The sequence below is a fragment of the Staurois parvus genome, unplaced genomic scaffold, assembly GCF_062004578.1.
Source record: "Staurois parvus isolate SC_StPar_1 unplaced genomic scaffold, SC_StPar_1.0 ptg002337l, whole genome shotgun sequence".
Lineage (NCBI taxonomy): Eukaryota > Metazoa > Chordata > Amphibia > Anura > Ranidae > Staurois > Staurois parvus.
This window is the reverse complement of record NW_028320133.1, coordinates 514,256-527,664: the sequence shown is the minus strand read 5'-3', so window position 1 is coordinate 527,664 and position 13,409 is coordinate 514,256. Positions and strand designations below refer to the sequence as shown.

Here is a 13,409-nt window from a genome sequence, read left to right as displayed (position 1 = left end):
GAGGGGGGAAGAGAGAGAGAGAGGGGGCGAGAGGGAGTGAAGAGAGAGGGGGGGAGCGAGAGGGAGTGAAGAGAGAGGGGGGGGAGAGGGAGTGAAGAGGGGGGGGGGAGAGGGAGTGAAGAGAGAGGGGGGGGAGAGGGAGTGAAGAGAGAGAGGGGGGGGGAAGCATACACAAGGCTGGCTGGAAGTGTGGGCGGGGGTGACACAGGAGGAGGAGAGGCAGCTTTCTCTCTGCTCTCACGCCTGTATGTGGGGGGGGGGGGGGGGGGGACTGTCAGCACTGGGGAGTGCATATGCTGCTGACAGATCCCCTGCAGTGCTGGAGGGGGGCCGTGGGGGTGCATGCAGGAGATGGATAGCGGAGGCACATAGAGCAAACAAGAAATGCACAGTCCTCTATGTGCCACCCGTCTCCCTCTCCAGCCGGCTCCATGGCTGACAGGTTCTCTGTCTCCTCACCACCTGTTAAGTTGTCCCGGAAGTCCATGTTGAGACTTGCAGTCCCCCCGGGCTGCTCCTCACCCCCGGAAGACGGAGCTCAGCTGTCTGGCCGAAGCTCTATCCTCCGGAAGAGAAGCACAGCGTGTCTCCAATCTTGTAACCACCCGCCTTCACAGCACTTCCGGAAACGGGGTAAGCCACGCCCCCGCGCGAAAAAGGGGCGGGGTTCTAGCAGAGTCACCTGCGCACAACAGAACTGCGCACACAGGACCTCAGTCAGAGCCGGGATTTGCTGGGAGGAGGACGCAGAATGGAGAGCGGGAGGAGGCGGAGTCCGGAGGAGGAGCGGCACACCCCCGGCCATTACCTTCTATCTAATACATGTAAATCTTGTTCCACAGAGTCACCGCCAATCACCGGATGTCGCCAAACTTGTAACCAACCGCCTTCACAGCACTTCCGGGAACGGGGTAAGCCACGCCCCCGCGTGAAAAAGGGGCGGGGTTCTAGCAGAGGCACCTGCGCACAACAGAACTGCGCACACAAGACCTCAGTCAGAGCCGGGATTTGCTGGGAGGAAGACGCAGAATGGAGAGCGGGAGGAGGCGGAGTCCGGAGGAGGAGCGGCACACCCCCGGCCATTACTTTCTATCCAATACATGTAAATCTTGTTCCACAGAGTCGCCGCCAATCACCGGATGTCCCTGAACGGGTAACGCTACACCCCTAGAACTCACTGAACAGGGGCGGAGTCCACTAACAGGCACACCAACTTGTTGCCATGGTGACAGACGCCGTCCTTTATTTCTCCCCCAGAACAGATCCTTCCTCACCAATGGACGGGATTTCTGTTTGGGAAGTTTGCTTGTCATGTGTGCCGTCCAATCACATCTCTCCCATCTCCGATGACGAGAGCGAGCCCCCTATAAGTACTACAAGTCCCAGCATGCCCACCTTAGTCAAGAAGAGGACTTCTACCGCTGGGTGGATCCTCCCTCCCAATGTCCGTATACAGCGCCGTCCTCTGAGAGCCGGGCTGAGGGGAGGACGGAAAGCCAGAGCTACCTGAGCCAGGAGCGGGGAGCCCGGTAAGAAATCCCCTTCTATCTCCTATTATTCTTCTATCTGTGATTGGGGGGATTTTATTATTGTCTGTTATTAGCGATTCTATCTACTGCTAATATTTGATTATTGTTTATATCTATTATTCTTCATTATATGTAATACTATTCTATTTATTGTTTATTAATATTGATTATAGCGATAACTGCTATTTATATAATAAATAAAACAACAATATAGATTTAAACAAGAAATAGAGATTAAACAATACATAAAATAATAAGATATAAATAGTAATAATAATATTGATTATACTTATGATTATTTTATTATTATCTAATATTAATATCATTGATGAGATCTGGTATTATTATTTTATTATTGATTTATTGTATTTTTATTATTTATTATTGACTATTTATATCTTTTTTTAAATTATAAAGCATAAAAATAAGTTAACAATAGTACATATAGACATAATCAATATCTAGCTTACTGATCAATATTTTTTGCATTATCTATTTTATTATCAATTATTATTGATTATATCTGGTATTATTATTGACTTTTGTATTTTATTATTATTGATTATATCTATTAATATAGTATTGATTACTATTTTATTACTATTATATCTATCTGTTCTTTATTGTCTTAGTTTATTGATTATATCTGTTGTTAATATGGTATTATTAATATTGTTCATTATTTTTTATCTTTTATTGTTTTATTTATTTTTAGATTTTTTTTTTTTTGTACTTTACCTATAATTTTTATTGATACAGTTAACCGCTTGCCGCCCTGCCACTGTATATATACACTTGTGCAGGGCGGCACTCAGGCGCAAAACCACGTTTTAAAACGGGTTCCGCGCTCCCGACGTTTTCGCCGGCAGGGGGCTGTGTACGCGCGCTTCCGCCGACCCGCGGGTGACACCATTCGATCCCGGAGGGATCAATCATTAGATTTCAGCCAGTGATGTCTGGCTGAAATCAGATGATCGGTCCCTGTCCTATCCTGTCCTGTGTTGAAGTTTACACAGGAGAGGATATGATGTCATTCTTCTCTGCCAGGGGACATTCGTCCCAGACAGAGAAGAAGACACAGTAAAAGTGAGTAAAACAGCACATACCCACAGTTAGAACACACCTAGGTCACATTTAACCCCCTGATCGCCCCCCCCCCCAGTTAGTGTTAGCGCCCCTCCCAGATAGCGCCAGTTTGCTCGCCAGTACACCAGTAATCCCGTTTAACCCCCCCCAGTTAACCCCTTCACTGCCCTGTCACCAGTGTCACTGATCAGTGAACCGATTTTTACTGATCACTGTATCAGTGTCGCTGGCGACTTCCGATAGTGTTAGCGCCCCTCCCAGATAGCGCCAGTTTTCCCGCCAGTACACCAGTAATCCCGTTTAACCCCTTGATCGCCCCCCCAGTTAACCCCTTCACTGCCCTGTCACCAGTGTCACTGATCAGTGAATCGATTTTTACTGATCACTGTATCAGTGTCGCTAGCGACTTCCGATAATGTTGGTGCCCCTCCCAGATAGCACCTTTTTGCCCGCCAGTACACCAGTAATCCCGGTTAACCCCTTAATTCCCCCCCCCCCCCCCAGTTAACCCCTTCACTGCCCTGTTACCAGTGTCACTGATCAGTGAACCGATTTTTACTGATCACTGTATCAGTGTCGCTGGCGACTTCCGATAGTGTTAGCGCCCCTCCCAGATAGCGCCAGTTTGCCCGCCAGTACACCAGTAATCCCGTTTAACCCCTTAATCCCCCCCCAGTTAACCCCTTCACTGCCCTGTCACCAGTGTCATTGATTACATTGAACAAATTTTTACTGATCACTGTATTAGTGTCACTGGTGACTTCCGATATTGTTAGCGCCGCTCCCATATAGCGCCAGTTTGCCCGCTAATGCACGGGATTTTTTTTTACCAAAAACATGTAGCAGAATACATTTTGGCTTAAATTTATGACTAACTTTGAGTTTACGATATATTTTTTATAGCTGAAGGTAGAAAATATAGTTTTTTTTCAATATTTTTGTGTATTTTTTTGTTTATAGCGCAAAAAATAAAAAGCACACAGGTGATAAAATACCACCAAAAGAAAGCTCTATTTGTGTGATAAAAAAAGGACGTAAATTTCGTTCGGGTACAGCATTGCATGACCGCGCAATTATCATTTGAATTAGTGCAGCGCCAAACAGCAAAAAAAGGCCTGGTCATTAAGGGGGGTAAATCCTCAGGAGCTCAAGTGGTTAATATTTTATGTATTATCTATTATTTGATTGCTTGTTATATCTATTATGGATCTCTCATGGATGTCACATCTGGAGTAGCTGCTGTGTCCCAACTGACATCAATTGGACTGCCTGCATGGGGATGCATGGAACATCTGTGCATCCCCAAGCAGGTTAAAACAGCTTCTCATGGGTATTTGCTGTGGGATGCCCCATGTGAATATGGCCATTTTTTTGTGTTGCAATTAGGGTCAAATTTTTTTTTTTTTTTTTTTTTTAGGCTAGCTGGTAAGCGTGCTGGGAAATTTCAGTTTGCTTGTATTGTGCAATGCGCTCCCATGTGCACCTTACTTCAAAAGCTACCGTATTTGCCGGCGTATAAGACGACTTTTTACCCCTTGAAAATCTTCTCAAAAGTCGGGGGTCGTCTTATACGCCGGTATACGGCATACTGACACTTTTTAGGGGGGCGGCGCGGTGCCGCCCCCCCCTTCCAACGGAAGGGACACTAAGTACAGGGGTTGGGAGGGGCTGCTGTCTCTTACCTGGATCCGGTCCCACGACGGTCCAGTCCAGGAAGCGCGGCTGCTCCTTCGGTTCGGCCACTGGATGTTCGGGCGGCTGCTCGGCTCCGCCTCCACACCGGTGATTGGCCGCCAGAACTGTAGCTTAGGAAAGACACACAGGCGGCCAATCACCGGCGAGGGGGCGGAGCCGAGCGGCCTGGCGAAAATCGAGTGCAGGAGCAGCAGGTAAGTGTTCAGTGTAGAGGTGCTGCTGCAACCACATATGCTGGCTTCAGCAGCACCATACTGCAATAGGGGTCAGCAAGTGTAATTGGTGTCAGTGGGAGGAATAGTGCCCCATCATTGGTGTCACTGATACCAATGATGGAGCACTATTCCTCCCACTGACACCAATGATGGGGCACTATTCCTCCCACTGACACCAACGATGGGGCACTATTCCTCCCCCCCCCACTAACACCAACGATGGGGCACTATTCCCCCCTCTCACTGACACCAATGATGGGGCACTATTCCACCCCCCACTGACACCAATGATGGGGCACTATTCCACCCCCCACTGACACCAATGATGGGGCACTATTCCACCCCCCACTGACACCAATGATGGGACACCATTCCTCCCACTGACACCAATGTTGGGACACTATTCCTCCCACTGACACCAATGATGGGGCACTATTCCCCCCACTGATACTAATGATGGGGCACTATTCCTGCCCCTGATACCAATGATGGGGCACTATTCCTGCCACTGACACCAATGATGGGGCACTATTCCTTCCACTGATACCAATGATGGGGCACCTATTCCCCCCACTGATACTAATGATGGGGCACTATTCCTGCCACTGATACCAATGATGGGGCACTATTCCTTCCACTGATACCAATGATGGGGCACCTATTCCCCCCACTGATACTAATGATGGGGCACTATTCCTGCCACTGATACCAATGATGGGGCACTATTCCTGCCACTGATACCAATGATGGGGCACTATTACTGCCACTGATACCAATGATGGGACACCTATTCCCCCCACTGATACCAATGATGGGGCACTATTCCTGCCACTGATACCAATGATGGGGCACTATTCCTGCCACTGATACCAATGATGGGGCACTATTCCTGCCACTGATACCAATGATGGGGCACTATTCCTGCCACTAATACCAATGATGGGGCACCTATTCCTGCCACTAATACCAATGATGGGGCACTATTCCTGCCACTAATACCAATGATGGGGCACTATTCCTGCCACTAATACCAATGATGGGGCACTATTCCTGCCACTAATACCAATGATGGGGCACTATTCCTCCCACTGACACCGATGATGGGGTACTATTCTTCCCACTGGTGTGCATTGGAAGAGGGGTAGTCTTATACGGCGAGTATAGCCCAAACACTACATTTTAGCAGGAAAAGTAGGGGGTCGTCTTGTACGCCCAGTCGTCTTATACGCCGGCAAATACGGTAGTTATTAATTGAGGTGGTTAAAATGCCTGTATAGCTTGTTCGCTGGATTTGGTGTGGGGGGGGACACCTTTAACCCTTTCACTGCCAGGTCTGTGGATGGGGGCGTCTGTATATCTGACAAGTATACCAGTATGGCCGGGAAAGACTGTAATGCAATGCGATCTGGACTGGATTCCATTAAGTGGAGCACAGGGGAAATATCAGATGTTTCATGAAAGAGTATGTGTCACCAGAAAAATCACCACATTAGGGGACGTTTTGTCCACTGTGAAAAAAAAAAAGTGAAAAAAAAAGTTTTCAATTGTAAAAAATGTAAATTTACACCCAAGCATCCCCCCCCCACATGCAAAGTCAGGGGTGCCTACGCATAAAACGTTGATTGTGCTACACGTTACGTATCCCGGTGCACGCCGGGAGTGAGAGCAATCATTCTAACACCAGACTCTGACGAATGCGGCGTCAGACCCCTGACCTCCTCACCAAACTCAAGACCGAAGGACTAGCCAATCTAAAACCGTGATGTCACGTGCGTAACAATGCCAAGCCCAGCTGCACTCTGCACAACAATTTTCCAGCTAATTGGACCACAATCTGTGTACTGGCAGCCTGGGAGCGATTGTTACTGGGTCAAGTTAATTACGCAGTTAACCCTTCACACTGCCACCACCTCCTTTTTGTACAGAGAATGAGGAAACTCGATGATATCAGCTATAACACTATAATGGTTGAGATAATCGTCTGTATAACACGGTCACCGCAGGCCAGTTATACAGAGGGTCAAACAGAGTAGAGGCAGGAATTTGTAAATTGCAATAAAGAGCTATAGAAACAGTTCAACGCTTTCAGAAGGAAAGATTTATTACTAAAAGGTCAAAAGGGTGCAATAAAAATATTTACAGAAAAAAGATGTAACTAATATATATACATAAATATACAGAGAACAACAGCACAGCAAAGGGATAACAGAGAGAAGTTAGAGGGTTAAAGTACTTGCCAAAGTCCTGGGTTAGCAGATCAAGTTTCAGAGCGAAAGGGCATGGGTCTCCCCAGGTGGTTCTGATGTTAAAAGGGAGAATTCTTCAACTTCCTTTCTTAGGCTTGACAGCCCATTTTGTAGTTCCCTAGCAGGGGGTGTCTCTGAAGTCAAGGACCAATACCTCGTTTAAGGAGGGAAGGTCTGGGCGTAGACCTAAACTAGAGCCAAAATCTCTTATAGTTCATATTTTGGCTCATAACTTTCTCTATGCAGAAGTGACATTCCACCCGCGGGTAAACTATTATGCAGACACATCTGAGGAGTGGGTAGATATGAAATAGATATTTGAAGGGTTCCAGAGATGTAGTTTTCTGCTTTCCTAGGTATTCCAGTCAGGGAGTGTGACCTATCAAACTGTTTGTCTCCTCTGAAGATATGTCTGGTTTTTATGTAGGTCAGGTCCATAAATATTGGGACATCGACACAATTCTAACATTTTTGGCTCTATACACCACCACAATGGATTTGAAATGAAACGAACAAGAGGTGCTTTAACTGCAGACTGTCAGCTTTATTTGAGGGTATTTACATCCAAATCAGGTGAACGGTGTAGGAATTACAACAGTTTGCATTGTCTTGGAAATTCGTTTTCAACAAATTTTTCCTTACCGTGAGTAGCTCTTTTGAGATGTGGGGAAAAATGGAGCTCCCGTGACCCAGGAATAATCAGATGATACTCTCAGGTTGGAGGTTGAATTCACTCTGTCTCTGGCTCTAACCCCAGACTCTTGTTTTATTAAAAGCACACACACGCCCCCCCACACGGGGGGTCAGGTCAATCCCCTCCCACAGAACAATGTATAGGGGGTGTCCATACACGAGAATGTCCATCCTGCTTGGAGTGTAGTGTTTCCTCTTATCTATACTGAAAACCGGTTAAACCAGTCCTCCCCTCCCCCATAAGCTCTCTGGAGAGCAAGCTTCCCATCCTTTACATGCTATCAGCTCCTAGTAGTATGTTCACTCTCTGTACAAGCATCCCCTAGATTAAACCGTGTCAGTCTGTATCTGAATGGGCCCGATACGATCTTTATTAAAACACATCCATCCAGATACAGTTCAGGTCGGTAGTGGCTTGTAAGATATACATGAGCCTACACGCGGAGTTCGCACTGCCCGGCGCCTGGCCATACGAAGTCCATGTGGTACTATGCTGCTGATATGTGGATACAGGCCCGCGGCATTGGCATCGAATGCCGTGGTGGCATACACGCCAGTCTATAAGCGCAGATCTGCCATCTCATCCATTACCGAGCTGAGTACTGTAATATATACATTGCAAATGCGCATGGCCTAATTGCAGCCTTCAGAGCTTTAATTAAGCCACACAAGAGACATATGAATAACATTAATATATGACACATTTAAAGTTCAACCTGTAATACAAAATTTCCATGACAGCACATGTGCCTCCCACTTGTTAAGGGACCAAAAGTAATGGGACAGAATAATAATTCTAAATCAAACTTTCACTTTTTAATACTTGGTTACAAATCCTTTGCAGTCAATTACAGCCTGAAGTCTGGAACGCATAGACATCACCAGACGCTGGGTTTCATCCCTGATGATGCACTGACAGGCCTCTACTGCAACTGTCTTCAGTTCCTGCTTGTTATTGGGGCATTTTCCCTTCAGTTTTGTCTTCAGCAAGTGAAATGCATGCTCAATCGGATTCAGGTCAGGTGATTGACTTGGCCATTGCATAACATTCCACTTCTTTCCCTTAAAAAACTCTTTGGCTGCTTTTGCAGTATGCTTTGGGTCATTGTCCATCTGCACTATGAAGCGGCGTCCAATGAGTTCTGAAGCATTTGGCTGAATATGAGCAGATAATATTGCCCGAAACACTTCAGAATTCATCCTGCTGCTTTTGTCAGCAGTCACATCATCAATAAATACAAGAGAACCAGTTCCATTGGCAGCCATACATGCCCACGCCATGACACTACCACCACCATGCTTCACTGATGAGGTGGTATGCTTAGGATCATGAGCAGTTCCTTTCCTTCTCCATACTCTTGTTTGGCTTTTAAAGCATCACCTATAGAAAATATAGGGTACTAAAGTTGGTCGCCATTTCATGGCCACACGCAAATTTAAGGTTTAACACATTGGGTATCTGTGAGGTGTAACCTTATCTTTTATATTTTACAAAAATTAAATTGGGTAATTTTATTCCGCTTGTGTGTCCTAAAATTTACTTTTTTTGTATTTTTTATTAATATTATAATCCATGATTTATATAGCACCAACAGTTTGCTCAGCGCTTTACAATATAAAGGGAGACAATACAGCAACAATACAGTTCAATACAAGAGGGTTAGGAGGACCTTACAATCTAAGAGGGAGGGACTGGTGGTACAGAAGGTAATAACTGTGGGGGATGAACTGATAGGAGAAATAGAAGATTTGGTTGTTAGATTCCTTAAAGAGAGGTTTTCGGAGATCGCGTAAAAGTGGGCAGAGTAGGCCATAGTCGGAAAGATTGGGGTAGAGAGTGGCAGAGGATGGGGGAGGCTCTGGAGAAGTCCTGGAGACAAGCATAGGAGGAGGAGACAAGGGAGCTAGAGGACAGAAGGTTGTGGGTGGAGCAGAGAAGACGTTTTGGGTGATATTTGGAGACAAGATTGGTGATGTAATTGGGGGCAGAGTTAGAAATGGCCTTATTTGTTATTGTTAATGTTTTGAATTTTATCCGTTGGGCAATGGGAGGCCAGTGGAGGGATTGGCAGAGAGGGATGGCAGACATGGAACAGTTGGCAAGGTGAATGAGTCTGGCAGCAACATTCATCATAGACTGAAGAGGGGATAGCTTGTGATGAGGTAGGCCAGTGAGGAGGGAGTTACAATAGTCAAAGCGAGAGATAACAAGGGAGTGAATAAGTTGCTTAGTGGTTTTGGTGGCTAAAAACGGGCGTATTTTGGAGATGTTGCGGAGGTGAAGTCTACAAGATTTGGACAGTGACTGGATTTGGGGCTGAAAGGACAGATGGGAGTCCAGGATTACACCTAGTACCCTGGCATGAGGGGAGGGACTGATGGTTGTATAATTGATCTTGATGGAGAAGTGGCGAGGAGGAGACAGAGTTATAGGTAACACTGAAGGAGTGCTGCGATAGGTAGAAGGAGAACCATTAAAGTCTCGGAGGCCAAGGGAGTGGAGTTTTTTGAGGAGGAGGGGATGGTCAATAGTATCAAAAGCCGCAGAGAGGTCAAGAGTATGGAGTAGTGGCCATTGGTTTTAGTAGTTAGTAAATCATTAGTGAGTTTTAGTAGGGCAGTTTCAGTGGAGTGGAGTGGAGTGGAGTGGAGTGAGCGAAAGCCAGACTCTTAAGGGTCAAGAAGGTTGTTGTCAGTGAGGTAGGAGCTTAGAGGTAAACGGGAGCAGGGAGATGGGTCTTAAGTTGTTCAGGTTGGTGGGGTCCAGTGAGGGCTTTTTAAGTACGGTAGTGATCTGTGCATGCTTAGAGGGGAGAGGAAGGTGTCAGTAGAGAGGGAGAGATTGAAGATGTGAGTGAGGGAACATAGAATAGAAGAAGAAGGTGATCGTAGTAGTTGCGAGGGGACAGGATCCAGAAGGCAGGTGGTGAGATGGGCTTCTGAGAAAACTTTAGTGACCTCTTCGGTAGTAGCCAGGTTAAAGGAGAAAAGTGTTGAGGGAGGTTTAGCATAAGGTATGCTAAGTGGGATAGATGTCTGTGCAGTGGAGATGACCTCACACATTGCATCAATCTTGATTTTGAAATGATTGGCAATCTCGTAAGCAGTGAGTTACTGGGTGGAGATGGAGAAAGTAGAGACATGGGGAGGGGGGCAGTGTCAGTGACATGGTGGGGGCGGGCAAAGTGTCAGTGACATGGTGGGGGCAGGGCAGTGATAGTAACATTGAGTAGAACAGTCCTCCCCAAAGTCACTATCACTGCCCCCCCCCCCCCATATCACCATTCTCCCCAGGTCACTTACACTATCCCCCCCCCCCCCCAAAGAAAAAAATCACTGCCCCCCCCGATGTCACTGACACTGTCCGATGTCGCTGCAGATAATTTGGCATGTAACAGCCCCGACGACCACTCAGCATGTAAGGGGTTAATAATTCTGTTTCCCCGGCCAATCCTGTGTCCTGCTGCCGACCATTCGGCATGTAAAGTGTTAATTTAACTCAGGTACATGTTCGGCTGCAGTAGTTCGGTGATCGGCTTGTCGTGCCTTATATACCGGGGATTCAGGGGATACGGACTTTCATGGGATACTCATCTTGCCCCTACACCTTTCTCATTTCTCTCTCCTTTCTCAGTCTGGGACCCCCTGGCTCTCTCTGTCACAGAAAACCCCCAGGTCCATGCTGAGACATGTAGTCCCCCGTCTCCCCCTTCACACACTCCCGTCTCAGCCGCAGCCAAGAACTTCACCATATCCTCCTAACCTGCTCTGACAGGACTTCCAGAAATAGGAGAAGCCAATCTCAGAGACAGAGCGTGGCAGGGGCGGAGTCCAAGCTAAGGCAACGCCCACATATGTCACCCATGGCACGCACTAAAAATCTCTAAGTTTATGGCAAAGTTTGCTGGAAAGGATATATAGCAGTGTGCAGAGGGTTGTTCCTGGATCTTCCCATGTCTGTGTGGAGCACAAAGGTGCCATTTTACAAATATGACAACGGTTGCACTGTAGGCCCTAGTGGAGCTCTGACAGAGTCCTCTTTGGGCTACTTGTTGGGATTTCTTGAAGGTGAAAGTCAAGCTTTCGCCTGTAGCCTCTAGAGGTTCTCTAAAGGTTGGATGTTTCTCTGGATAATCTGTTGTAGAGAGGAGGAGAGCTTGGTACCAAAGCCAATGTCTGAGACAGGGAACCAGCTCAGCACCAGTGTCCTAGACAGTAGCGTCCTAGGCCCTGAAATAGGGGATGAACTCCTCGCTAATGTTGGAGGCTCTACAAGACAAGTGTGAGAGGCCTTGAAACAGGGGATAAACTCCACTCTGATGTCGGAGGCTCCGCAGAGACACAGGAGTGCAAAGCCCTGAATATGGGGTACGAGCCTAGTATCTGGTCCAGATTAATGGCAAACTGACCGGCCATGAGCTGCAGCCAAAGAGCGCGGGATGCCCTAGTGAAGCATGCTTCTCACATCCTCTAGAGCTTTGAAGGTCAGTAGCCAGGTTTTAACCTAGCAGCTCTCCCCCCACTTTGTGTCTTTTTGCCCCATGTTGGCATTGTGTCCACAGTAGCATTTGCTTTTGGTAGAGTAGGGTTTGGCCAGAAAGGTTTAGTTTGATGCAGTTGGCCAGCTTAAACATGTATTGCAATATGTGTGAACTAAAAATCTCAATGTTTATGGCAAAGTTTGCTGGAAAGGATATATAGCAGTGTGCAGAGGGTTGTTCCTGGATCTTCCCATGTCTGTGTGGAGCACAAAGGTGCCATTTTACAAATGTGACAACGGTTGCACTGTAGGCCCTAGTGGAGCTCTGACAGAGTCCTCTTTGGGCTACTTGTTGGGATTTCTTGAAGGTGAAAGTCAAGCTTTCGCCTGTAGCCTCTAGAGGTTCTCTAAAGGTTGGATGTTTCTCTGGATAATCTGTTGTAGAGAGGAGGAGAGCTTGGTACCAAAGCCAATGTCTGAGACAGGGAACCAGCTCAGCACCAGTGTCCTAGACAGTAGCGTCCTAGGCCCTGAAATAGGGGATGAACTCCTCGCTAATGTTGGAGGCTCTACAAGACAAGTGTGAGAGGCCTTGAAACAGGGGATAAACTCCACTCTGATGTCGGAGGCTCCGCAGAGACACAGGAGTGCAAAGCCCTGAATATGGGGTACGAGCCTAGTATCTGGTCCAGATTAATGGCAAACTGACCGGCCATGAGCTGCAGCCAAAGAGCGCGGGATGCCCTAGTGAAGCATGCTTCTCACATCCTCTAGAGCTTTGAAGGTCAGTAGCCAGGTTTTAACCTAGCAGCTCTCCCCCCACTTTGTGTCTTTTTGCCCCATGTTGGCATTGTGTCCACAGTAGCATTTGCTTTTGGTAGAGTAGGGTTTGGCCAGAAAGGTTTAGTTTGATGCAGTTGGCCAGCTTAAACATGTATTGCAATATGTGTGAACTAAAAATCTCAATGTTTATGGCAAAGTTTGCTGGAAAGGATATATAGCAGTGTGCAGAGGGTTGTTCCTGGATCTTCCCATGTCTGTGTGGAGCACAAAGGTGCCATTTTACAAATGTGACAACGGTTGCACTGTAGGCCCTAGTGGAGCTCTGACAGAGTCCTCTTTGGGCTACTTGTTGGGATTTCTTGAAGGTGAAAGTCAAGCTTTCGCCTGTAGCCTCTAGAGGTTCTCTAAAGGTTGGATGTTTCTCTGGATAATCTGTTGTAGAGAGGAGGAGAGCTTGGTACCAAAGCCAATGTCTGAGACAGGGAACCAGCTCAGCACCAGTGTCCTAGACAGTAGCGTCCTAGGCCCTGAAATAGGGGATAAACTCCTCGCTAATGTTGGAGGCTCTACAAGACAAGTGTGAGAGGCCCTGAAACAGGGGATAAACTCCACTCTGATGTCGGAGGCTCCGCAGAGACACAGGAGTGCAAAGCCCTGAATATGGGGTACGAGCCTAGTATCT

General features: G+C 47.1%; 1 long non-coding RNA gene across 2 annotated transcripts in view; it reads left to right on the top strand.

Annotated features, from left to right (window-relative positions):
• Positions 1-291: 291 nt before the first annotated feature.
• LOC149431223 (uncharacterized) overlaps positions 292-13,409 on the top strand; it is a 404,708-nt gene continuing 391,590 nt past the window's right edge. For both annotated transcript variants that reach the window (XR_016309352.1, XR_016309353.1), the window contains exon 1: positions 292-1,529. This is a non-coding gene — a long non-coding RNA (uncharacterized LOC149431223). The remainder of the gene's footprint in view (positions 1,530-13,409) is intronic.